The 27,376-nt window shown below is 36.1% G+C and overlaps 1 protein-coding gene and 1 pseudogene across 8 annotated transcripts in view; both read right to left on the minus strand.

Annotated features, from left to right (window-relative positions):
* The window catches only part of LOC101028896 (V-type proton ATPase subunit G 1 pseudogene), a 36,173-nt pseudogene extending 31,099 nt beyond the window's left edge, over positions 1-5,074 (minus strand).
* Positions 1-27,376, minus strand: part of DMD (dystrophin) — a 2,654,855-nt gene that overhangs the window by 2,441,483 nt on the left and 185,996 nt on the right. The gene's annotated exons all lie outside the window — the stretch shown is intronic.

Raw genomic sequence — 27,376 nt, forward strand, 5'->3', positions numbered from 1 at the left:
TCTTCAACTGTTCTGTAAATATGTATCAAATTTATTTGGTCTAGAGTGCTGATTAAGTCTGATATTTCTTTGCTGATTTTCTGGCTTGATGATATAGCTAATGCTGATAGTTGGGTGTTAAACTCTCCAGTTATTATTGTATTGGAGTTTCTTTCTCTTTAGTTCTACTAATATTTGCTTTATATATCTGGGTGCTTCAGTGTTAGGTGCATATTTATTTACAATTGTTATATCCTCTGGTCGAATTGACACATCTATTATTATATAGTGACCTTCTTTGTCTCCTTTTATAGTTTTTGTCTTGAAATCTATTTTGTCTCATATAGGTATAGCTACTCCTGCTCTTTTTTGGTTTCAATTTGTATGAGATATATTGTTTCATCTTTTTTTTTTTTTCAGCCTGCATGTGTCTTTATAGATGATGTGTGTTTCTTATAGGCAATAGATCCTTTGGTCCTGTTTTTTTTTTTTTTTTTTTTTTTTTTTTTTTTTTTTTTTTTTTTAATCAAGTGAGCCACACTATGTCTTTTGATTGGAGAGTTTAGTCCACTTACATTCAATGTTATTGATAAAGACTTACTCCTGCCATTTTGTTATTTGTTTTCTGGTGATTTTCTTTGGAAGATTTTTAGAAAGTAATTGTAAGATATTTTCTAAGAAAAATGTTCTTGAAATGATTTCTAGCCTACATGTTCCATACCTGAAAGCAAGCATAGTATGTGAAGAAAGTGTGTGAATGGAGATGGAAAGATTCCTGTAACACTGTTTATTCTTTCTTATCACAGAGTGTTTGAAATTTATAGGAATCCATGTTGACGGGAGATGCTGAAATTTGCTGCCAGTAAAAACTTTTCCTTTAGCCTTGGTATATAGGTAGCATAAAAGAAGAGGGAAGCCAAGGATTTTAGAAATCAAACCTTCAGTCTGGTATTTCTTGGCATTTTTCCACAAAGGTATATGCTGACATTAACTAAGAAAATTTGTTTTCCTACTTTCTACTGAAATATGATCTCCTTGTAACATTTGGCTTTGTGTTGTTCCTGTATCATTCTGTTGGCACTCTTCATACACTTAACTGTGTGGCACTTGTCTGTCTATACACATGGTTTTTCCAGTAGGGTGGAAGCTTCATAAAGGTAGGGATTGGATGCCAATTCTAAAAAGACGCTAGCTGCCTCCAATGAAATATGGTTAAATGCAGAATACTTTCTACAGAAAACAACACTTTTATTTAAAATAATTTTTTACTGTTTAAAAATGGGAACAGTAGCCTGGATACGGAGAAAAATCTATCTTTGAGTTTCATTGTAATACTAAAAATTCAGTACGTTTGTTTCAAGGGAATGAGAACTGGACCTTCTATTTGCTTTTCTGTTACCATTTATGCAAATATAAAATTTACAGCTGGTCTCTCTTAAGCTGTCAGAGCAATTTGACTTTTCTCTTTGGATTTGACAAGAGGGAATATTCTTGTCTTGAATGCCATTAATAGCAATGTTACACATGTACATCAGCTATAAATGAATCCCAAATGCTTTAAATAGGTCTATGTAAAGAAATGCATAAAATGAAGGATGAAAAGAAAGTGCTACCAAGGGAAAGATAGCTGTAGCTGTATGCTGTTATGTTCTTAAGCATCAATTGATACTCAGATTCTATTTGATCAAAAAAAAAAAAAAAAAAAAAGAAAGAAAAAGAAAAACCCAAAAACTAAAACACTTATTTTCTGTGTATGAACTATTAAATGACAATCACTTTAAGACTAGCTTTTTTTCTTTTTAACATAAGGATTTAAAATACACTAAGAATGAAAACTTACAGGACTCCTTTGATAAAGAAAAATTCCATCTCTTACAGCAAGTTTAATATTTCTAATAAACAAGTGCCAACATTTATCTCACATGACATTCCCGGCAATAATACAATGCTCACTGAGCAAAGTTTAGTTTTAACGTATTTAATTCTACATACTCAAATATCATATCTATTACAAACGCAAAATTTATTTTATTAAACACAACATGAGAGTAGAATATGTTGAAAGGGTGCGCTTGTATTTGATTGACATAACAGTCACAAAATTTATATTTTTTTCCATCTACTCAGCATGAACGTAAAACTCTTGGGATGTATACCTAGCTTAGGCACTATATGGTCACTTTTGCAAGTAGTAAAAAGCATCTCTTAGTCCTAGCATCAGGTGGACCAGATCCCTTCATTTCTACTTGTAGTTATTTTAGACAAGTTAAGCGTGTGTTAAATTTAAGCCATTGTCTTTCAAAATACTGAATTCTTTACTATTTTATTTTCACATGGCAGTTCATATACCTTTCTGATTATTTCAATTAGTATTTCCAGTTCTGTTGCTGGTTCTAAAGAATTGGAGTTTTTGGTGGGGAGGAAGAGTGGGAGTACTTAGAGACAGTGTCTTACTGGTCAACAGCCATATGCTTACATTCATGCTGTTTATGCTTATATCCTAACTCTTATGATTTGTGTTTAATTGATTAATGAGTTAATTTCTCTTCCATTTCAGTTTTCTCTTCCATGAAGAGACACAATATCAGCATTTCTCTCATGAGGTAGTTGTGAAGGTCAAGTAAGGCAACATAAATGAAGTGTTTAGTGTGGGGAATGGCAATTGTAAATGCTCTAGTAAATTACCTACCATCTTGTTATTACTATTACCACAAGAGAAAAGTTAAATGTCACATAAACAGAGGCTATATTTAGAATTAGTGTGTTAACAATGCATAGTTACCTTATATGCATACAATTTCTATTCAAATAAATTAAAAATTATTATTTTTATTTTTTATTGTACTTTAGTTTCTGGGGTACATATGCAGATCATGCAAGATTGCTGCATAGGTACATTCATGTCAAGGTGATTTGCTGCTTCCATTCCCCCATCACCTATACATGACGCTTCTCCCCACATTATCCTTTCTCACCCTCCCTCCCACTGTCCCTCCCCTAACCTCCCCAGCAGACCCCAGTGTGTGATGCTTCCCTCTCTGTGTCCACATGTTCTCATTGTTCAACACCCGCCTGTGAGTGAGAACATGTGGTGTTTGATTTTCTGTTCTTCTGTTAGTTTGCTCAGAATAACACGGATGAACCTGGAAACCATCCCCACAAAGGACACAAACTCATCATTTTTTATGTCTACATAGTATTCCGTGATGTATATGTGCCACATTTTCTTTGTAATCATTTTCATTGATAATATAGGGTAGATTTTTGTCAAATTCAATGGGGTATTAGAATCAAATTTATTTCAAAGTTTAATTTCCTGATGGAAGCAGTATATTACTACAAATACTCTCATTTTCTACATATTTCCATTATTTTAAAATAATCTGGATTAATTTTCAGGGGTAGTAAATGTTACCAGTTCTCATCTTTCCCCCAAAGCAATCAGATTTCCTTTTATCTAGTAGCAAGACATTCAAATCTTATTTTCAAATCAAAACATTTTGGGGGATACAGTATGCTAACACAGTTTAAATGGAAATACGAAAAGAAAAATTACTTTTCTCTTGAACACATATTTGAATTAATTTTTCAAAAGAGGGTGTGGGAGTTATCACTATTTAGATTATGCAATATTCTATTAATTTCAGAAAATATAGAACTACTTTTTTGTCTGACAGGAGCAATAAATATTTTATAAAGATGTGATATTTTTAACATGTTTGTAAATTCATAAAATTCCTCATAATTGAAAATGGTTTCTTTTCAAGAATTTATCATACAAAAATATACAATAAATATGCTAAGCACACAGTTCCAATCTCTCATGACCATTCCACCAATTCCTTCTTAAAGAAAAAAAAATTTCTGCTTTGTTGTTGTTAATGAACTTTCCCACAGAAAATAATTTTCTATTTTTCAATGATAATATGATGTCAAGTTAAAATTAAAACACAAATAACATTACTTCATAAGGATTTCCCAAGAATTTGAAAATTATCACATTTGGTGCTCAACCTATTTGACCATAAAATATCAATGTTGCCAAAATATAATGATGATTACAATGATTACAATGCCAATAAGGACAATGACAGTGACGACAGGAATTCTTACATGTACTGAGAGGTTTCTACATGTCAGGGACTGTGCTAAACACATATATCTATCCCTCTTCCATCATTATAAGAACTTTATAAGGTGTGTACTTTTATCTCTCATTTTACAGATTAGAAAATGACTATGGTTTGAATGGATGTGTCTCTTCCAAAATTCATATGTTGGAACATACACCCCAACATGATGGTATTAAGATGTGGGGCCTTTCAGTAAATGATGACTCTCCCTTCATGAATGGCATTAATGCCTTTATTAAAAAAAAGGCATAAGGGAGCTGCTTGTACCTTCTATATTTTCCACTATGTGAACACACAGCATTAGTTTCTTTTGTCTGTCTTCTCTTCTGCCATGTGAGGTTACAGGAAAAGGAGTTATCTTGTAAGCAGAGGCTGGACCCACACTAGATACCAAATATGCTGTTGCCTTGATCTTAGTTTTCTCCATCTCCAGTATTCTGAGAAATAAATTACTGTTGTTTATAAATTACCCAGTTTATGATGTTGTATTATGTAGCAGCAGGAAAGGACTAAGAGAAATTAAAGCTTAAAGAGGTTAACTTGACTTTAGTCATTTAGCATGTTGTAGTAGTATTCGAACGAAGGATGGTAAATCTATGAGAATCCAAGCATTTGAAAACTATTGCCTTATAAGCAACAGTCCATTGACAAAGATGTATAGAAGGATGTTCTTAAGCTCTTGCTAAAGAGGACAATATTCAGGTGGTACAGCACATCCTTGGCCATGCTAACCTCCTTAAGGAAAATGTAACGAGAGTTGTATGTTTTTAAATTTTTTTCAATATCTGAGGTCCTAACAAGAGCTCAAGGTTAACACCTAAGGGCCCCTGGGGTATGTCATTTGACTCTGTCCTAGTCAGGCAGCCATCAAGGCACCAAGGAAATACTCACTTCCAGATACAGGTGACTCCGGCAACTTGTTCCTCTTGAACACTGGGGGAAAGGCAAACACACTGCGTCATGCCCATTACTCATTGATGGTTCTATGTGCCATGACACACTGATTGAGATTTGCTCTAACTTACAGTAGTTTAGTAAGTTCCACTTACCTACCAGGTGAAGATGTTTGTTAGTATCATAGAATCACACAAAGAAATTGCTGTATTCTCTCAATTTGAATATGTATCTTTTCTGAATTGCTACAGCTCTCTCTTCTCGACAATACAATCTATCACGATTATACATTGCCATACAATTTTTACATGTACTTTTCTCCTTTAAAAAATATACTGTAATTCCTTTTGTTTCAGGCCTGGGATGTCTAGATTTCTTTCGTATTCCCCACAGTTCTGAGAAGTTGGGCCAAATAGCTGTGAATAATCTTGTTTGGTGATCAGTCTTCAAGCCTATATTTTAATGCTTCATCATTCATAGCCAAGATGGAATTAATGCTTTGAAATTGTTTTCTTTAATAGTAGGAATGAATGTATTCATATGTATATTTTGTTTTACTCAATCTGTCTTGAGACAACAGCTCCCACTTTTCAGATACTGGCCAGGAGGTGGAATGTACTTTCTTATAACAAAACACAGTAAAGTCCACCCACCTTCAGAAATTCAATCTCTTGATCTGGATGTAAAAGTAGCTATTATGTGTTTGGCACTGTAACTGGTACTAAAGTTCATAAGACGGAAGATAGATGCTGTTAGAAATCTGAAATCTCATTGCAGAGCTCTGTAGTCCTTTAAGATAAACAAATTACCCACACTGTAGCAGAAAACATATGTAAACGCTGCAGGATACATTATAAACATGCCAACTTGGAATAATATAAGACAATATGTACCTACTTAACTATTTCTGTGAGACAGTACAGTCAAAGCTTGCAGCTTTGCCTTAAAACACGCCATATCTGCTTGAACCCTTTTTTATCATTTCTATGGTAGTTTAATCACATTAGAGTGGAGCTGTCTGCTGGATGGTAAAAAGCTACCTCCCATCATTTATGCAAACCAAGTAACATGGTATCCCAGAACTAAAAGGTCCAAACACTTTTCTATATTTTTTTTTAATATACATTTTCACTTTTGAAATGTGTATCTTAACTCAGTGGTTGGGAAACTAAAACCAGTAGTCTGCTTTCTGTTTTTGTTTAAAAAAAAGTTTTATTGGAATGCAACCACACCCATTCATTGATGCAGTTTTATTACTGCTTTCATGCTAGACAGTATTTTGCAGATTACATGGTCTGCAAAGCTTTAAAATATTTATCTTGTCCTTTACTTAAAAAGTTTGCTGAAAACTTTTTAAAAATAATATTTAGTTGTCACTCATAGGCAGGTGTTGAGCAATGAGAACACATGGACACAGGGAGGGGAGCATCACACACTGGGGTCTGTTGGGGGTACTAGGGAAGGGACAGCGGTGGGTAGGGAGTTCGGGAGGGATAATATGGGGAGAAATACCAGATATAGATGACGTGGGGATGGAGGCAGCAAACTACATTGCCTGTATGTACCTATGCAACAATCCTGCATGTTCTGCACATGTACCCCAGAACCTACAGTGCAATAAAATACATTTTAAAAAATTAAAAAAATTTAGTTCAAAATTTAATAATGTGTTTCTTAGACATTTACCATCTATATGTATTAACAAAACATCCTGAAACTTTTTTCTGTTTTCCTTTTGAAATGAAGTCTCTCTCTGTCCCCCAGGCTGGAATGCAGTGGTGTGATCTTGGCTCAAGTGGTTCTTGTGCCTCAACCACCTGAACAACCACACTCAGCTATTTTGCGTGTGTGTGTGTGTGTGTGTGTGTGTGTGTGTGTGTGTGCGTGTATTTAGTAGAGGGGTTTTCCATGTTGGACAGGCTGGTCTTGAACTTCTGACCTCAAGTGATCCACCTGCCTCAGCCTCCCAAAGGGTTAGGATTACAGATGTGAGCCACCACACTAGCCTGTCCTGAAGACCTTTTTCCTGAGTATGGATAGGGTGTCACAACACCAAAATACAGCAGTCATTCAAAATTGTTTGCAATGTGTCAGTTTCTATGAAGTATACAGCATTTATTCTAGGTTATTTATATGCTATAGAAATATCAGATAAAAACCAAATTTGGTAGATTTGGCATTTTTGTAGCCTTCATCAAGTTCACAAATACCAAAATACTTTATTCACTACTGTGGACATGTGCTGGGTTAGGTCCTAGGGACACTGAAGTGAATGAAACATAGTTTGGTCTTTAATGTTTTCACAGTCTAGTTGGAAGCCAGAAGTATACTGGAAAACAAAACTTTTAGTGTGACAAAGGTTCTGTAGAAAAAAAGCATATAAATGAGGAAGTAACCACTCTGTGCAAGGGAATTAGAGAAGATCTGTATAAGACATGGTATTTGAACCTGAGTTCCAAATGATGGACAGTGATAATCAGGTAGGGAAGGTGGTCTAGGCAGAGAAATGAGCACATTCAAAGGCAGAAACTTTGAAGGATATACTTTATTCTGCTCAGTGGGGCTATATTTATGACAGTGTTCAAAACGTTCAATATCCTCTATGTTATAATTACTGTTGATACAATCAGAGAGGAGAGACTGGAGACAAGGAGACCAGTATGTGAAGGACCAGGAAAAGTGAGAAACAGAAAAAGTACAATGTTGGAAAAGAGATAAAGGTTATTAAGTATACTTCACATCATGTACTGACCCACTGCGTTTGCAAATTAGAGGACAATCAATATTTGAGGCAATTAATTTAATACAATTGCAGAATGGTTCAAACTGTAAGTACAGAAATGGTTGCTTAAGTTTACATAAAGGTTCACCTGTAGAAAATGGCAATAAAAATGAAGACACAGTCAGCCCTCTGTGTCTCTGGTTTTTGCCTCTACTGTGTGTGTTTGTTTGTTTTGACAGAGTTTCACTCTCGTTGCCCAGGCTGGAGTTCAGTGATGTGATCTTGGCTCACTGCAACCTCCACCTCCCAGGTTCAAGCAATTCTCCTGCCTCAGCCTCCCAAGTAGCTGGAATTACAGATGCTGCCACCATGCCTGGGTATTTTTTTATGTGTGTGTATTTTTAGTAGAAATGGGGTTTTACCACGTTGGCCAGGCCAGACTTGAACTACTGACCTTAGGTGATCCACCCACCTCAGCCTCTCAAAGTGCTGTGATTACAGGCGAGAGCCACGAGGGCTGGCCTTGCCTCCACTTCTTTAGCCACTGCATAATGAAAAGATTTAAGGGCCAATAAAAGTACAAATTTCAATATAATACAGCAGCCGTCCCCAAACTACGCCCGCAGGCCATATGTGGCCCCCTGAGGCCATTTATCTGGCCCCCCGCCGCACTTCAGGAAGGGGCACCTCTTTCATTGGTGGTCAGTGAGAGGAGCACAGTATGTGGCCACCCTCCAATGGTCTGAGGGACAGTGAACTGGCCCCCTGTGTAAAAAGTTTGGGGACGCCTGCAATATAGTATAGTAACTATTTGCAGAGCTCTTACATTCTTTTTAGTGTTATAAGTAATCTAGAGATTATTGAAAGTATATGGGAAGCTGTGCAATGGTCATATCCACATGTTATGTCATTGCAAATATAAGGGACTTAATGATCTGTGAATTTTTTTTATCACTGGATTCAATCTTCTGCTGATACTGAGAATCAATTACACTTCAAGGGAAAAACTAGAAGGAAGAAATAAAGATACCTTTTATATCAGAAATACAATATGGTTTCCATAGGTACTGAGAAATTCTGTTGGAGCTCTACACATTCTCCCGGCCCTTTTAATTTTTTGAACCTCATACTCTGCCAGGGAATGCTGACATGTATGGATAATAACTGTGGGTTCAAGTGATCTTTGACACCTGGTGAGTGTTGGATATCCTCAGAGAGGGAGAAGAGATTGAGTCGGAATACCTCTGCTTCTCCCCCAGTGAAGTTCTAGTAGGTCAGTGCTCTCTCTAAAGAGGTTACTGTTCCTCTCTCAAAGAGGCTTTCTCTGCACCTCTCTCTCTTAGGAATAGTGAAAAATATCATTTTTTCTACCTTTTTTTGGCCAGAGGTGATGGTTACATAATTTCTAGCTCTGCATTTCTGCTCTTTCCCTTTTTAGCCCTTACATAAACCCTTGTTAAATTAGTTTAGTTTGTATAGATCAGATGTTACTGTCACAAAATTTAAGATTTCTTCACTCACTCAATAAATATGTATTCTCTACCTACTTTGTGCCAGTATTCTTCTGGGTATTGGGGAGTCAGCATGGAACTCAATGAAGTCTCTGCTCCCACTGAGTTTATAGTTCTTTGATGAGGGAAAAATCAAAGAAGATGGAAAAGAAAGCTCAGGTATTTGGGCTTCTTTCTTTCCAAGGCTCCAATAAAGTTATAGTAAAGAAATAAAAAAAGAAACATTTTATAAACAAGAGAATAGAAAAGACCATTAGGAGATAAAAGATGCCAATGAATTTTCAGAAGATAGAAATGAGATGGAAGCACATCAATTATACTGCATGGTAAGAGACATATAATAGGTACAAGTTTAATAATACACATAATAATACACAAACTTCTTACAGGGCCTACATTATATGAAACTTAACAGTATGATGCAATCAGAAATTGGGATCTCCAACCCTGGCCCAGGGATTTCCAGGAGACAAGGCCACCTCAGAACAGATCCAACATTCATAAATGTTAAAACAAATCTTGCCCTTAATATTTCCACCTTTACCCAAAGGTATTCTTATAGCTTACATTCCTTTTATCAAAGAAATACCTGGTAGCTGACCCAGACTGAATACAGGTATAAGTAAGGGAAAAGAAACCCTCAAACTTTGAGAATAATCCCCAGATGGAGACCTCCTAGTCAATTGGTCATCTGAACCTCTGACTGTATCTGGATCATGATATCAGCCTGCTATCACTGTCCATCTTGTAAGAGCCCTGCCAGAATAAACTGCTTGAGCATCAGGAAGTGTCTAAGACATTTTTGATGGTAATGAGAGTAAGTGGGAAGAAAACACTCCTGGAGAAGCTAGAACCATCGGAGAGCCCCAAAAAGGACACAAATAAAATTATAATTTTAAAAATACAGAAAACATAGGCCATCAAAAAAAAAAAGGATGAACCAACAAAAACACAAACAAACAAATACTAATAGGCGTTCCTAGAAGAGATAATAAAGTAAATGCAAAGATAAGTTATAAAATAAAAAAAAAAACAGGCTGGCAAAAATCAAAATGAAATGTGGATCCCCAGAGAGCCCAATGGTGACACTGTCCTTATGCCGAGTAAGAATAAAAATCCCCACAGCTCAACATGGCATCTTAAATTTTGAGGATGCCAAGGAAGGCAAGCTCTCAAAACCTTCCAAGGAGGTGAAATTTACAGAGACAGATTCCTGACAAAAGAATGAGAATTGCCCTACAATCAGTTGTCCCAGCATCATTGTATAGTTGTCGCCAAAGTTCTGTGACAGTGACTTTGAAAACAATATTTTATATATATTTAATCTGCCTATCAAGTGTAAGGACAAAATTTAGACATATTCAGAAATTCAAAAACTGAAAAAGTTACATCTCATGCACCTCCTCTGAAGAAGTTCCTTGAGTCCACTACACTAAGAAACTAGAGGATGAAAATCAAAAAGCAGAAGAAAATAGGGTTTAATAAATGGAATTTATCCAGGAGTGAAGTGGCAAAAAGTTCCAAGATGACACCTCTATAGCAGACTTAGCAGTAACTGCAACTTAAACTGAGAGTCAAATGTCTCTAAGGATAATTTATTGAAGAAGACAACTATAAGGAATTCCAATAATTGAATGTAAATAAAAATATCTAAGTTATTAGTGACGCTACAAAACAGGCTGTTTCACCAATCTTAAAATAGAAAGATAAATCCAATAAATTCAGGGGTGGAGATAGCATGATGAAAATGAAAGATATGGTTTAATTGTGAACCAAACCAAAACTTGTCATGATTGACTTAAATGCAAAAGTATCTCTTTCACCTGAATCTTAGGAGTACTTTCTGTGATGTTCCACAAAAATTGTGAGATTAGACCTATGCAAAGTAGTGTGTAAGCTTAGCACACTACTTTGTTGCACAGTGAACCAGAGTTAGAGTCAAATTCATCTAACTACTTGTTTTCAATTTTAAAAATAAGCACAGAAACAATACATGGGCCACGTAAATGTGGCTACAGAAATAAAAGTAAATGCCATTAACCTGACAAATGAAAGGTAAAGGTGAGAATCAATAGAAGATAAGATGCAAGAAGTGGATGAAAGTGCAGGTTTGCTCACCTCCTATCACTGATAGAAGAGAATTTGAAATGTTAACAAAAGTTGGGAAAAAATAATATAATTTCATGTTTATTTATGTTTTTTCAATGCCAAAAGTAAACAAAAAGCTAAATTAACAATATTAAGTGAAAAATATTGTTGATAACATTACCTTTGTGACATGAAGATAACAGTTTCTGTTAATAATAAAAAATTGTAATAGGAGATAGTTTCTAATGTTAGGAATTATTAATCAGTAGAACTAAAACAAGAAATAGTTAAAACAGTTAAATGTGTCAGATGCTAGTATGTGTAGATAGAGACTGGGAAGAGGGATAGGGTAAAGCCTAATGGAATTATTATCTTGTGCATTTATTACTTTGATATTTTTAAAAACATAGAATAATATATAATATGCTGTTCTATGTAACCTGTTAGGCGAAACTGAATTTGTACTATCTGTGACCCTCTGTGTTATAAGGATATCTCAGCCAATTATGTTTTTGTGCAAATACAATTACAGAAGCAATCATGATGTTAAAACTCGAACATAATTTAATTCAAAGGAAATAAGATTAATACCTAAAATGTGCTTCGACAAACAGAGAATACTTAAAAATACAAACTACTTTACACTAATGAAAATTATGGGACAGGAAAATAAAAAGTGAAATAATTTATTTGTGGAAAAATTGATACAAGTTTCCATTTTTAAATGTTTCAGGTATAAAATAGATTGTAGATAATTTAAGAAATACTTATAAATAGTACAGATATTAATATATGTAAAGTAAAATACTGGTAAAAATAAAAGTTTCCCCTATGGGAATGTTTTACAGTATAATTTTATATATTTTTTGTCAAGGTAACCACAGAATAGACAGATCAATTCTCTAAATTTTAAATGCCTACAAAGAGAGCAATCATGCCTCAAATTTACCTTATCCATACATTTGCTTAAAACTATAATGGCAGCAAGAGCAAATGGCTCATTATAAAAGGTCAAAATATTTTTAAAGTCATCATTTTTACAAAGTTTTCTTAATGTAAGAAACAGCATGGCAGAGATGTTACTCCATAGTCACATATACATAGGAAATGAAAACTCAAAGAATAATTCACATTCTTAATTATATTAAAGTACTAATGAGGAACAAAAGGTATCTGTTAAACAGCCAAAAGGTTTATCATAATCAGACAATAGGGCATTTTCTTGACATTATTTATGAAAAATCCTATCCTTAACACTATGTCATCTTTATAAAATCACACACACACACATGCAAGCACACAACTCTTCCTCTGTTCCTAGTTTTTTATTCCATCCCATTGATTTCTATATTACAGCATAAATAGCTTGCCACTTTAATTGCAGTAGCTCTATAACCCCGTTTCATAATCTGCTAGGTAGCTCAACTACCGCAAATCACATCTTTCCTCTTTGGCCCCTCATTCATTCATTCATTCATTCATTTATAATATTCCTGCAAATTTGCTTTCTTGATAAATTACAGATAAAACTTGTAAATTTCAATTCAATGTTTATTAGGTTCCTAATTAGAACCTCCTCCCATTTTAAGCCAATGCACTTATTTCCTTATTGGTGAATGCTGCAAATAATGTGACAATACAAATGATTTTTAAAAATCACAGTAGTTAAACTTTTATTACAGATTCTATATATTTTTCATAAGATTTGATGAACAGGGTTAATAGTAGAGAGGAGAGTAAAAGTATCCCTTCTGAAGAAAATTACCTAAACTTTAATGATGAGAAGCAGGAGAGGTAATGGGAGTTAAATAAAAGGATATTACTCAGGTGAGTAAAACATTTGCATTTGGTTTCCATATTTTCCTAAAAGTCTGGAATTTTAAAGCAGAATCTTTCCCAAATTTGTATTCCAATTTTAGGCATACATTACTGTCAATAGGTATATGAAAATGTGCTTAGCATCACAAATCATCAGGGCAATGTATATCAAAACCACAACCTCACACCTTTTAGAATGGCTATTATCAAAAAGACAAGAATAACAAATGTTGACAAAGATGGGAGAAAAGATAATCTTTGTACATTGTTGGTGAGAATGTAAATAGTTACAGCCTATGGAAAACAGTTCGAGCTTTCCTCAAAAAAATTAAAAGTGGAATTACCATATGATCCAGTAATTTCTTTTAAGGGTATATATCCAAAGGAAATAAAATCAGTACCTCGAATAGACATCTGCTCTCCAATGTACATTGCAACATGACTCACAACAGCCAAGATACAGGACCAATGTGGTCTTGATGGATAAAGAAATGTTTATACATGTGTGTATGTATGTATGTATACTATACGTGTGCGTGTGTGTATATAGATGTGTGTGTGTGTGTGTGTGTGTGTATATATATATATATATGTATAAATTCTGTCACTTGCAACAACATGGATGAATCTGAAGGACATTAGTCTAAAATAAGCCAGACATAGAAAGACAAATACTGTAAGATTTCACTTATATGTGCAATCAAAAAAAGTCAAATGCATGGAAGCAGAAAGTACAAGTAAAGTGGCTTCCAGGGGTTTGGGAATAGGGAAATGGGGAGATGTCTGTCAAAGAGTAAACACTTTCAGATATAAAATAAGTAAGTTCTGGGGATCTAAAGTATTGCATGATAATTATAATTAGTAATTTTGTATTGTTTACTTACAATTGGGTAAGAGAGTTGATCTTAAGTGACTTTACCACAAACACAAACAGTAATAACTAGATGTGATGAGAGATGTGTTAATTAATTTGGTTGTGGGAATTGTTGCAAAATGTATATGAAATCAAGTTTTATGCATCAAATATGAATACTTTTTTTCTAATTATGCCTAAACAAAGCTGGGAAAAATTGGTTGGTGAGTGTATGTGTGTCTGCTGTTCATTTTGTGTACTTTCAATGTGCTTAAAACACTTGAACATTAAAAATAAAATAATGGACATATCCCATAAAATCGTGGGCAAAGGACATGAACAGACACTTTTCAAAAGAATACATACATGCAGCAACAATCATAGGTTAAAAAAATCTCAAAGTCATTGATCATTAGAAAAGTACCAATCAAAACCACAATGAGATACCATCTCACACCAGTCAGAATGACCATTAGAAAAAGTAAAAAACTAACACATGATAGCAAGGTTGTAGAAAAAAAGAAAGACTTATATATTGTGGGGGTGCAAATTAGTTCAATTGTCGTGGAAGAGAGTGTGGAGATTACCCAAATACTTAAAGACAGAAACACCATTCAGCACATATATCCCATTACTGGGTATATACCCAAAGGAATATAAATTATTCTATTATAAAGACACATGCATGCATATGTTCATTGCCATACTATTCACCATAGGAAAGACATGGAATCAACCTAAATGCTCATCAATGATAGACTAAAGAAAATGTGATACATTTACAGCATGGAACACCATGTAGCCAGAAAAAAGAACAAGATCATGTCCTTTATAGAAACATGGATGGAGCTACACGCCATTATCTTTAGCAAACTAAGGCAGCTGCAGAAAATCAAACACCACATATTCTCATCACTTATAAGTGGGAGCCAAATAATGAGAACATATGATTACATAGATGGGAAGAATACACACTGGGGCCTATTGGTGGTGAAAAGTGGGAGGAGTGAGAAAATCAGGAATAATAACTAATGGATACTATGCTTAATACCTGGGTGATGAAATAATCTGTACAACAAACATCCATGGCACAAGTTTACCTATGTAACAAACGTGTACTTACACTCTTGAACTTACAAGTTTCTTTCTTTCTTTCCTTTTTTCTTTTTTTTTTTTTTTTTCTGGCAGAGTTTTGCTCTTGTTACCCAGGCTGGAGTGCCATGGCACGATCTCAGCTCACAGCAACCTCTGCCTCCCAGGTTCAAGCGATTCTCCTGTCTCAGCCTTCCGAGTAGCTGGGATTACAGGCACGCGCTACTGCCCCCAGCTAATTTTTTGTATTTTTAGTAGAGACAGGATTTCTTCATGTTGGTCAGGCTGGTCTCGAACTCCCAACCTCAGGTGAACTGCCCACCTCAGCCTCCCAAAGTGCACAATAAAAGTTTTTTTTTTTTTTTAAAAAGACTCTGATCCATTCTTCAGCACACCAATTGCATTTTTCAGCTCCAGTATTTGTGCATGACACTTTGTAATCATTTCAAACTCTGTCAAATTTTTCTGATGGAATTCTTAATTCCTTTTCTGTGTTATCTTGAATATCTTTCAGTTTCCTCACCATAGCTATTTGGGATACTGTATAGAAAGTTCTCATATCTCTGTAACTCCAGGATTCATCTCTGGTTCCTCGTTTAGTTCACATATTAAGATCTTGTTTTCCTGCATGGTCTTGATAGTTGTAGATCTTCTCCTGTGTCTAGGCATTGAAGAGTTATCTATATACTGTAGTCTTCGCAGTCTGGCCCTGTTTGTACCCATCTTTCTTGTGAAGGCTTTTAAATATTGAAAATATAGTAGATGTTGTTACCTAAAGTGTATCTGCTTTAGGGGCATGCCAAGCCCAGTAATGCCATGGTTCTTGCAGACTCCTAGTGGAAGCACCTTAATGGTCTTGGACAAAATTGGGAAAGATTTTCTGGATTATTGGGCATAGACACTTGTTCTCTTCTCTTACTTTACCCCAAACAGTCTGTCTCTGTGTTCTTAGGCCCCTGGAGCTTAAAGTTGAGCGATACAAGTATCCGTGTAGCCACCACCACCAGGATTGTGCTGGGTGAGACCCGAAGCCAGGACGGCAGTGGGTCTGTTATAACCACTCCCTGGCCACCACCTATGTTTTTTCAAGGCCCTGGGCCACTGCTGTTAGCAATTGGCAAAGCCAGCCAGGACTATGTCCCTCCCCTTAGGTCAGCAAGATTCCTTAGGCTCTGGGCAGGTCCAGAAGTCCTATCGAGGAGCTAGGCGCTAGAGCCAAAAACCTTAGAAATCTGTTGTCCTATTGCATTGTGGCTCAGCTGGCATTCAAACCAAAAGATGCAGTCTTTCCTACTCTCTCCTGGCCTTTCTGAAGGTAAGGTAGCCTCATTCCAAAGCCACCACCATCACAGGCCCATGGAGAGTACTGCCAGATGACCACCATTGCTCTCTTAAGCCCAAAGGGCTCTTCATTCAGCATGTCGTGGTGAATGTTGCCTAGCACTGGATTCGCCCTTCAGGGCAATGTGCTCCTCTCTGGCCAAGGGCAGGTCCACAAATGCCCTCCAAGAGCGAAGTCATAGTAGCAGGGTCCCCAAGACCCCATTATGCCCCTTTGGCTGAGCTGCTATCTAAAGTGCAAGCCAAAATCCTCTTTACTTTTTCCTCTGCTTTTCTGGAGCAGAAGGAGGCTCACTCCTTAGCCAGCACTGCTGCGAGTATGTTAAATATCATCTCAAACCAGCAAGTCTGAGAGTCTCTTGCAAGGCCTTTGATGTAGTACCTGGGTATTGCTGCTGCTGGGTATTCAAGGCCCAAGGGCACTTCAGTTACCATTTGATTTATGTCGCCAGCACTGTCTTTCCATGGAAGGCAATAGGTTGCCACCTGGCCTGGGGTGTGTCTAGATATGTTGTCTGGGGGAATATGGCGTGAAGAGGGGGCCTCATGACTCTGATCAGTGCCCTATCCTGCTGTGGTTGAGCTGGTAACCAAGGACTTTGTCTTGGACAAAGCCCTCCCCACTCTTTCTTTCCTCACCTCTCCTCTCCTCAAGTGGAAGTAATGAGTCTCTTTTGGAGTCAAGAGGTGTGCAGAAGGAGTCTGGAGGTAGAGGACAGGTGATGCCAGCACTCCCTGTGCAATCCAGGCTGGTGTCTCAGCAGGTCACCTGTCCACCTAGTCTTCTGGTTCTGGGCCCTGTTCAGCACTAGCAGTCATCTAGAAGTTGCAGTCCTTGTGGCACAGATTGTCTTTCAACTTTACTTAGCGTCCCGGGGCACTTTAGCCCATGGTGGCAAGTCTTGCAGGAACTCAAGTTCCAGCCTCTGGGGTCAGCATTTCCCCTTTGGTCAGGGCTGTTTCAAATCCTCCCTTTGTGGGTGGGCATCAGCTGAGCATGGACTGATTTTGCTTTGTGCTATAGCAGGGCAACACTGAGTTCAATGTCTCATAGTTGCCGCACTCTCCCTTTCGCCAGTGCACAGAAATGCTCTCCACACCACACTGCTACTGGAGGGGGTTGGAGGAGGGCTGAGACTGGCAATTCAAAAATGTTTTTCATACCTTGTCAGTGCCTCCATCAGATATTTTAATAAGACTAGGTACTGTGAGTGCTCACCTGATTTTTAGTTCTTTTATTTTTTATCTTTAGGGCCTGCATGGTTTCCTTATGATTTTTGGTTCTTATAAATGTGATGTTTTGTGTATAGATGGCTGTTAAATTGGTTTCCTTGCAGGCGAAGGGGATAGCCAGGATAAATCTTCTATTCTGCCACCTTGTTAAACTAAAGCTCTTAATGGATTGAATGATAATGTTTCCTTATATAGGTAGATATTTTAGAATTTTGAGTGATTTATGATGCTACATTAAAATAACCGTATCTGTATGTCTCATTTTCTCTGTTACTTTCAATATAGGCTATGATATTGGTTTGTAAGTTCTTATAGAAATTCATCAGGGTTTGTCAATAAATCCAGTTGTTCTGATACAATAAATAATTTCTGATATACTGTAAATACTCACTGGAAAAAATGCTTAATAGGGTTTAACTGTGAATATGATAGTGAACATTAGTGCAGCTCAGGTAATAAGCATGATACTCAACAGGTAGATTTTTTGTTTTTTTATTCTCTCCCACCTCCACCCTCAAGTAGGCCCTGGTATCTTTTGTTCTCTTCCCTGTGACCATCTGTACTCAATATTTTGCTCCCACTTATAAGAGAGAACATGTGATATCTGATTTTCTGTTCCTTTATTAGTTTTTTTTTTTTTTTTTTTTTTTTTTTTTTTAGGATAATGGCCTCCACTTCCATTTATGTTGCTACAAAGGACATGATCTTATTCTTTTTTATGGCTGCATAGTATTCCATGGTGTATATGTACCACGTTTTCTTTATCCAGTCTACTGTTGGGCATTTAGTTTGATTCCATGTCTTTCCTATTAAGTTTAGCCTAAGTTTTTTACTACCGTCTTAACACTGCCCTTTTCACAACTCAAACTTTCAATATTTCTTGTCTCTATCTTTGCACCCTCCAGATTAATCCCTCCTATTGCTCTCTGTATGACATCTGATGGTGTTACTTTCTGCCACAAATTACTTGATGATTCCTATTCTGATTAGCTATTGCTTTTTTTTAAAAAAAAATACTGTAATGTCTGGCAGCTTAAAGTCATTTTAGTTGTTCACGATTTTATGAGTAAGGAATTTAGAAAACGCTCAATTGGGTGGTTTGTCTCTGGTCCACTGATGTGTTGGTAGCAGCTGGGGCAGCTGGGGCTGCAGGCTCTGTTTCCAAGATGTCCTTCTAAATCACATTTGACTTTTCAGTGTTTCTTGCTCTGCTGGTCTTTCTCTGTCTGTTTCTATGCCTTCTGCTGTCTTTCCATGACATATCAACTTTCAGTCCTCTCTAGATGTTTTGGGTTTTTTACAGCAAGGTGGTTTCATGGTGGGCATAGTCATTACAAGACACTTACATTTCAAGAGTAAAGCCTCCACAAGACAAAAGTGTATGGTTTTAGAATCTTAAAGCCTGGGCCGACAAACTGGAACAGTATCACTGCTACCACATACTATTGCTAAAAAGCAGTCACGGTGCTTTCCTTATTTCAAGGGGATACCAGGCCACAAATCTCTATGGGAGAGATTTCAAATAACGTGTGGCAATCTTCAATCCAACACAACTTTATAATGCTTTCAATATAAAGTTCAATCTCCACACACACCATTCATCATTGGGCCATTGCCTATCTTTCCAGCATCAATTCATGCAACATTCATCAAACTAATCTCCATTGGTCTCCACAAACACATACATACATTCCAATAGTAGTCTTTCTAATGCTTCATGTTCTCCCAGCCTTTCATATGTATTTAGACTTCTATGTTCACTGAAGACAACAAAGAACTAACAATCACTCCATTGCCAGAGTCAACGTTGTTGAGAAATAAACTATATTCATTTTTTAACTTTAGGACTATGTATTAATGAAATGAAATTTCTAAATGAAAGCACTTTTACATCAGAAAAGTTTAAGATGTTAATATCAGCATCCATAATAGCAAATTGTTCCAGCTATTTCAAAAGATACAGACTTTTAAAAGTTCGTATCTTTTATCTACAGATAGGATGTCTTTCTGGTGTCATTTGTACAGTTAGTAGGAACGTGTGCATCTTCCAAACACATGGCCATGCAGTGTAAGTCAGAGCAAGTCACCATAAAACATCACCAAGCAGCCATAGCAGCAGCAGCAGCAGAAAGACCTCTGAAGTTCAAGTATGCCTTTCATGAGCTACAAAGGCGATGATGAGTTTGTACAACACTTTATGCTGTTATCAGATAAAGTTTAGCCTTCTCAAATATGAAAACCTGCCATGGAATCTTCAATACTACGTATACAAATATTAGCACATACACTGTACCTTATTTCCTTTTATTATGGTCTACAATGAAACAGAGTAAAAAGTCTCCTATACAAACCCAGCATATATAAGAATATGTTGATGGTAGAATAAAAAGCTCCTGGAGACTGTAAAAAGTCATGGGTGTAGATTTATGATTTCATATGAATCCTTATGCACTCCTAAGGGAAGTTAACCAGAACAACAAAAACCCTCTCTGTTTATTAGATTTTGTGTTTCAACAATTCTCTCTCAAGGAATTTCTCTCTGCTGTAAAAATAGCTGTATAGCTACAAATATACACTACTGAATAGAAAAATCTACATATGGATTATGAAGATAAATCTGAATTCTATTTGCTCCCAAGATATCCCAAACACTCTTGTCAGGATATCTGGCTCTAATGAAATAGGACTGTCTCTCAAATTCAGATTTTGCAAAGTATCTTCTATAATTATCTTCACCACTTCAGACATAGACAATACAACTAATTTTGAAAACAACAATCTATATTCATGAAATCAGAATAATGTCAAAAATTATTAGCACTAACCTAATACACCTAGTAACTTTCGCAAAGATTACTGAATTCTTCCATCCACTCAATAAAAAGGAGAAGTAGGATAGTGATCTATTTTAATGTGCTCCCCTGTCACGTAAGAATGTTGGTGAACTACACCTCTTACAATTAAATTATCAAGCCCTGAAAGCAGAACAAGTTCAAATCCAACTTTTACTGTTTATTGGGTAAGTGAAAGCATGTGAGATTTTGAAATTCTCTATTTCATAGTCTCTCAACTATAAAACATACATCATAATATTATGTTAGGAATAAATTCTGTGTATGCTCATCGTTATGCTATTCAGAATAGCAAACACATGAAACCAATCTAGGTACACATCAATCGTAGACTGCATAAAGAAAATGTGGTAAATACACAACATGGAAGACCATGTAGCCAGAAAAAAAAGTGAAATCATGTCCTCTTCAGCAACATGGATAGAGCTAGAGGTCATAATCTTAAGTGAATTAATGCAGGAACAGAAAACCACTTACAGGTGTTAGCTAAACATTGTGTACAAATGGACATTAACATGGGCATAATAGACACTGCGGATAGTAGAGAGAAGAAGCGGGCAGGGGGACATGGGTTGAAAAACTACCTATTAGGTATTATGCTCACTACGTGGGTCCAATATACCCACTGAATAATGCTATACATGTACCGCTGGTATCTAAAATAAAAGCTGAAACTTAAAGAAAATAGTAGTTCATGTATTACATTGACTAGTGACTCTCAACCAACAGTAACTCTTTTATTAATAATATTTATTTGGTGGTTATATTTTTATTTTGGACTCCACTTATTGTGTCTAATCTCAATTTTCTTAGAAAACACTGATTATTTATTTTAAAAATGTGTAGCCTCACTATATAAATGATCCAGATATATATGTTTCTAATATCTTAATTTTTCTGTAGGCATGACAGGAATATTTATCCTCTCTGAATATATGATATTAATATGATATGAAGCACAGAAGTCCATGCTCACAATAAACTAATACCTAATGTGTTTTGCTTTTCCAAAGTAGGTTTCTTTTGATTCTCACTCCCAACATGAAACAAATTTTATTATTACTATTACTAGTTTATATATGAAGAAGCAGTCTCATAAATAACAAGACTCAGTCATGATCTGATAGCAGTATCACAAATAGTTCAGTTGTTCTCTTTCATTCTCATTCTATTCTGCCTTTCTGTTTTCGTCTCTTCCAGCAGAAGTACCTATCTGGTCACTCACTATTCCTGCTCTCTTTCCACAAGATAAGAGTTCTTGTGTGGAGAAGCCTTTTAAACCAGGGATTACGATTTGTACCCTCCTTATCATGTGCGGTCACGTGCCTTGTTCTGCCTTGCTAAATGCTAATGATGTGATGTGCATCCATCCTGAGAAAAGGGAAACTACAGACTCTTTTGATGCTGCTAGTCTTCAGCAGCAGCGTTGAGGCCATGTTAAGGAAGGCGACATTATGAAACAGAGAAGTAAACACTCCATAACCGACTGCACAAAGCCAAAACGAACACTGTAATGACTACCCGAATTCTAGTTGAGTCCATATGTTCTATGCCCATACTTTAAAGAACTCAGGTTTGGGAAGAGTTAGAAAACCAGGAAATTCAAAGAAAAGGTAAGTACTGTAACATAGAATTGAACAGAGATGAACATAAAAGGAGCACAGAAAAGGATGGTGAACTCTAATTCAGAGTCTAGAAGAGGTTATAGAATGTAAAATATATTTAAAGCAATCCTTAAAAAATCATTAGACTTTGCCAGGTAGAGAAAGAAATAGACATCCAGTCAAAGAATATTTTCTCGTCTGCCAACAAACTATATGAACTCTCCAATGATGTGTGTGATAATTTTGAGTATTGTCCTCTATTTGAATACTATTCCAGTTACCTATTGATGTGTGAAAATACGCAACTGCCAAATCCAGTGGCTTGAAAAACAACCATTAATTAGTTCACGACTCTACAATTTAGGCAGAGCTTGATGAAAAACAATGACCTGCTCTGTACGGCAGTTGCTGAGGGGGCTTAAGCAATGGGCAGTAGAGTGAAAGAATCACTTTAAGATGGCTTACAGCAGGCATCCCCAAACTTTTTACACAGGGGGCCAGTTCACTGTCCCTCAGACCGTTGGAGGCCCGCCACATACTGTGCTCCTCTCACTGACCACCAATGAAAGAGGTGCCCCTTCCTGAAGTGCAGCGGGGGGCCGGATAAATGGCCTCAGGGGTAGCCGCATGCGGCACGTGGGCCGGGCCGTAGTTTGGGGACGCCTGGCTTACAGGGATTACAAATTTATATGGGCTGTTAACCTTGTTCTCAGTCTGGGATGAAGACTTTGATTTCTCATCTCATGGGCCTTTCCATGTGCCCTGTAATTCCTCAAAGCATAATTCTCTCTAAGGCCAAAGGTAGTAAGATCGAGAAATAGTTGGGTTGTATCATCTTTTATGACCTATCCTGGAAAGTCACAGAGGGCCACTTTTGCCATAGTCTTTTAGTTTGGATAGTTACCCATACAAATTCAAGAGAAGGGGATATAAACTGTATGTCTTGATATATGAATGTGAAGGTACTAGGAAATACAATCTTATAGAAATATCACAGAATAAGAAAAATCTAAGGAGGAAAAGATGACTTACTATCTACCTGAAAAATCTATTCTAACCCCAAAATGGCATGCCAAATTTACAAAAGAAAGCTTAGGTGGTGCTTTGACTTGACTATTCAGAATTTCAAGTTTGTTTCATATTACCTTTCACATAAAGTGCTTGAGGATGACAATATGTGATATAGCACTGGAAGCTATTGATGTAGGCTTTCCAGTTTGAATTGAAGTGTGACTGGCTGCATTGAGAAAGTTGTGGTTGATTTTCTCAGTTTCCAAGAGGACAAAGTAAACATAATCACTTAACAGATATATCATATTATAAAGTAAGGCTGTTATAAGACAGTTGAATAGCTTACTAAAATGGGACGACTTCTAGACACTATCAAGACAAAATATAACCTCTTTTTTTGAATTGTTTCAAGTCTAAACTAAGTTAGAGTCAAATAGTGGACTCAATGACTTTGATCCTCTTAGAGATTCATCCTTTACACTTTGATTGGTTAAATTTTATGTGTACACTCAAGATTCTATAGTTTTAAGGTTTAACAAGATCTGGTCTTCTGCCTCCAAAGTGTATACCTTAGGAAGAGAAGGAAACCATATAATTGCAAGATAATGTGATAAGCATTATAGCATAGAAATGAACACTCCTGCAGGAAACAGAAAAAGGCAGTAAGCTCTGGAGTTTTAGAAAAAGCCCCAAAAGAAGGATATTTCACATGACCCTTGAAGAATAGACTTTTGCAGGTAGAAAAGACATATGAAAACTTACTTTTGCAGCAGACATGTGACAGCTACTCTATGCTGCATTTGAATTTGTGTGATGACCAGCTAAACATAAGGCAATTTTATTTTTTATCTCTGTGTACATTTATTTAAAATAACAAAAATGAATGTGTTACATGTTAACATAAACATATCTCATTGAAAAATTGCTATGTCTCTAAGACAAAAATGGCATTAGTGGCATTGTTTTACATATTGTCAAATTTCTTAATCATCTAGCTTAATTGAAGAAAAATAGATACTCATCTCTGCTTCTCTACCTAATTCATTGCAATGAGCTGCTTTGGTTGAGTTATGTAAAGGAAATACATATCCTCACACAGGAGTTTCAATACAGGAAATATTTCATTTATTTATTTTTTACATTTATAGATCCGTTTATTAAATTGTATTTTTTATTTTAATAACTTTGGGGGTACAGGTGGTTTTTGTTACATGGATGAGTTCTATAGTGGTAACCTCTGAAATTTTAGCGTACTCTTCGCCCAAGTAATGTACACTGTACCCAGTATGTAGTCTTTTATTCTCCACCTCCCTCTCAATCTCTCTCTATTCCAAGTCTCCAAAGTCCATGATATCACTCTGTATGTCTTCACATCCTTATACCTCATCTCCCACTTATATGTAAGAACACACAGTATTTGGTTTCTCATGCCTGTTACTTCGTTATAATAACAGGCTCCAGCTCCAGCCAAGTTGTTGTGAAAGATATTATTTTATTCCTTTTTATGGCTGAGTAGTATTCCTTGGTACCTATATACTATATTTTCTTTATCTACATGTTGGTCAACAGGCACTCAAGTTGGTTCTATATCTTTGCAACTGTGAATTGTACTGCTGTAAACCTGTGTGCAGGTGTCTTTTTCATATAATGACTTATTTAGAAAAGTATTTTAATAATGTTTTCAGATAGTTTTGAAAATTCTTTGACACTGCACTAAAACTCAGCAAATGGTAGTTTCCTAAGTTTAATTGCAACGCAAAATTGGAAACCATATCGACATTTAAAATCTTTGTGATTTTAATGATTAAGATAATCAAAATTCACTAGTCTGTCTTACACAGCTTAATTTTTATTGTACATATAATTAAAGTTCACTACTCTATCTTACACAGCTTAATTTTTATTATATATATTGCAGGTGTACAACATGATGCTCTGATATACATACTGAAATGTATACCTAATGAAATGACATATACTATAATCAAGCAAGTTAACATATCCATAACCTTATACAGTTACCTATTTTTAGTAGTAAGAACACCTAAAATCTATGCCATTAGTAAAATTTCAGTATACCTTTTTTTAGTACGGTTCTCATAAAATAACATACTAGTATATGAAAGTGGATTCATCACCCCCGCTGTCCCTCCCCTACTTCTCCCTGACAGATCCCGGTGTGTGCTACATGGGGAGAAATGCCAGATATAGGTGATGGGGAGGAAGGCAGCAAATCACACTGCCACGTGTGTACCTATGCAACGATCTTGCATGTTCTTCACATGTACCCCCAAACCTAAAATGCAATTTAAAAAAAAGAAAATAGATTCATCAAATAAATGCAAATAAAAAACATAATGAGCTATCAATCCACACCTGTTAGAGTGGCTACAATCATAAAGAAAAAAAAAAAAAGATATGTGTTGGTGGACATATGGAGAAAAAGAAACCCTTGTATACTGTTTGTGGTGATGCAATTTGGTACAGAAACGATGGAAAACAGTCTGGAGGTTCTCCAAAAATTAAAAATAGAAATACCACATCACTCAACAACACCTCTTCAGGGTATACATATAAACAAAATGAAGTCAGCATCTCATAGAGATATTTAATGATAATTTCAGCATTATTCATAATAGCCAAGATAAAGAAACAACCTAAGTGTCCATTGATGGAACAATGGATAAAGAAACTGTGGTATATGTGTATAGGTATAAATATAAATGTAAATGTACAGTAAAATATTATTTGACCTTAAGGAAATACTGGTATTTGTGACAACATGGATGAACCTAGGAAATATTATACTACGTAAAATAAGTGAGACACAGAAAAATGCTGCATCACGTCACTTGTATGTGAAATCCAAAAAGTTGAATGAATAGAAATAGAGAGTCGAACAGCAGTTACCAGGGACAGGGATGGGGAGAAAATGGGGATATCTAAGGCATAAGAAATAAATTTGCAGTTATATAAGATGACTAAGCCTAGAGGTCTAATGTATAGCATGAAGCAGTTTGATTATTACCATTCTTGATTAAATAGTAAAAGAGACTCCTTAGCCGTGAGATTCTGGAATACCAACAGCTTTCCAGCACAGAGGCCTTGTTTTATATAAGTCCCCTCTGTTGTCTTTTACAGAAAAAGAAGTAAATGCTACCTGGTGAAACCAAGGATGGTTAGGAGGAAATGCAGGTTTATACCTTTAAGTTAACTGAACTGTGGAAATGAAATTTCATCAGGTGGCCAAAGAAGAAAAGCAAAGCCATGGAGAGACAGATACTTTTCAGTCCCCGGCAATGTGTTATCAAGAGAAAACACACTGTCAATCAAGTTGTCAGGAACAAATCTTCTAGACAAAGGAAAAAATGTACAGAGTAGTAAATGCATATTGACTGGAACTCATCCTCAAACATGTGTGACAGACACCTAGATTGACATGTGTAAGACATATAGATCTATATATACAAATGGTTATTGGTTAACATTCATTTTCTCTTACATGTTTAATAATGGGAAATAGGCAACACCTGATGAAGTTATCATTACAGTGTTAAAATTGTGTAATGTAAGGAAAAAGAGCACATGGCTGAGAGTAATAGTTCTAAAATTTGAAAGTGTATCAGAACACTATGGAAGGCTTGTTAAAACAAAGACTCTGGGTCTCACTCCTAGACTTTCTATTTCAGTAGGTCTGGTGTGAAACCCAAGAATGTGCATTTTTTAAAAGTTCCCATGAAGTGCTAATGCCACCTGAGTTGTAATCCTAAATTAGAACCTTGCCTCGGTCACTTAGCAGTTGTTAGCCTTTGGGAAAACTAACTTCTCTCTGTCTCATTTTCTCATCTATAAACTAGAGATATAGCACAGTGTTGAGGGCTCCACCCATACACCCCCAGAACTCACTTTTCCAATTCATGCTGCTTGAGTTCCACTGCAAAAACCTGCCACTGTCTGCCTAAGAGCCTATGTTAGGTATATCCACAAGGCTGAACTAAAGTGCTAGCAAGTTAGTGTGCAAGCGGAAGCCCTCAGCCAATGAGGGAGAGAAGCTAGAAAATAATGCTACTGTCTCCAATCTCTCAGGTGTGATGACTCCTAGGCATGTTCTCACCAGTGGATCTCAAAATATCTCCAGACCATCAACTAGGAACTTGTTAGAAAAACTGGAAATTCTTTGAACCTAAGAGACATTAACTCAGATTCTGAGGATGAACCCTAGAAATAGTTTAACAAATTTCCAGG

This window comes from Saimiri boliviensis, chromosome X, assembly GCF_048565385.1.
Source record: "Saimiri boliviensis isolate mSaiBol1 chromosome X, mSaiBol1.pri, whole genome shotgun sequence".
In the NCBI taxonomy this organism is placed as follows: Eukaryota; Metazoa; Chordata; class Mammalia; order Primates; family Cebidae; genus Saimiri; species Saimiri boliviensis.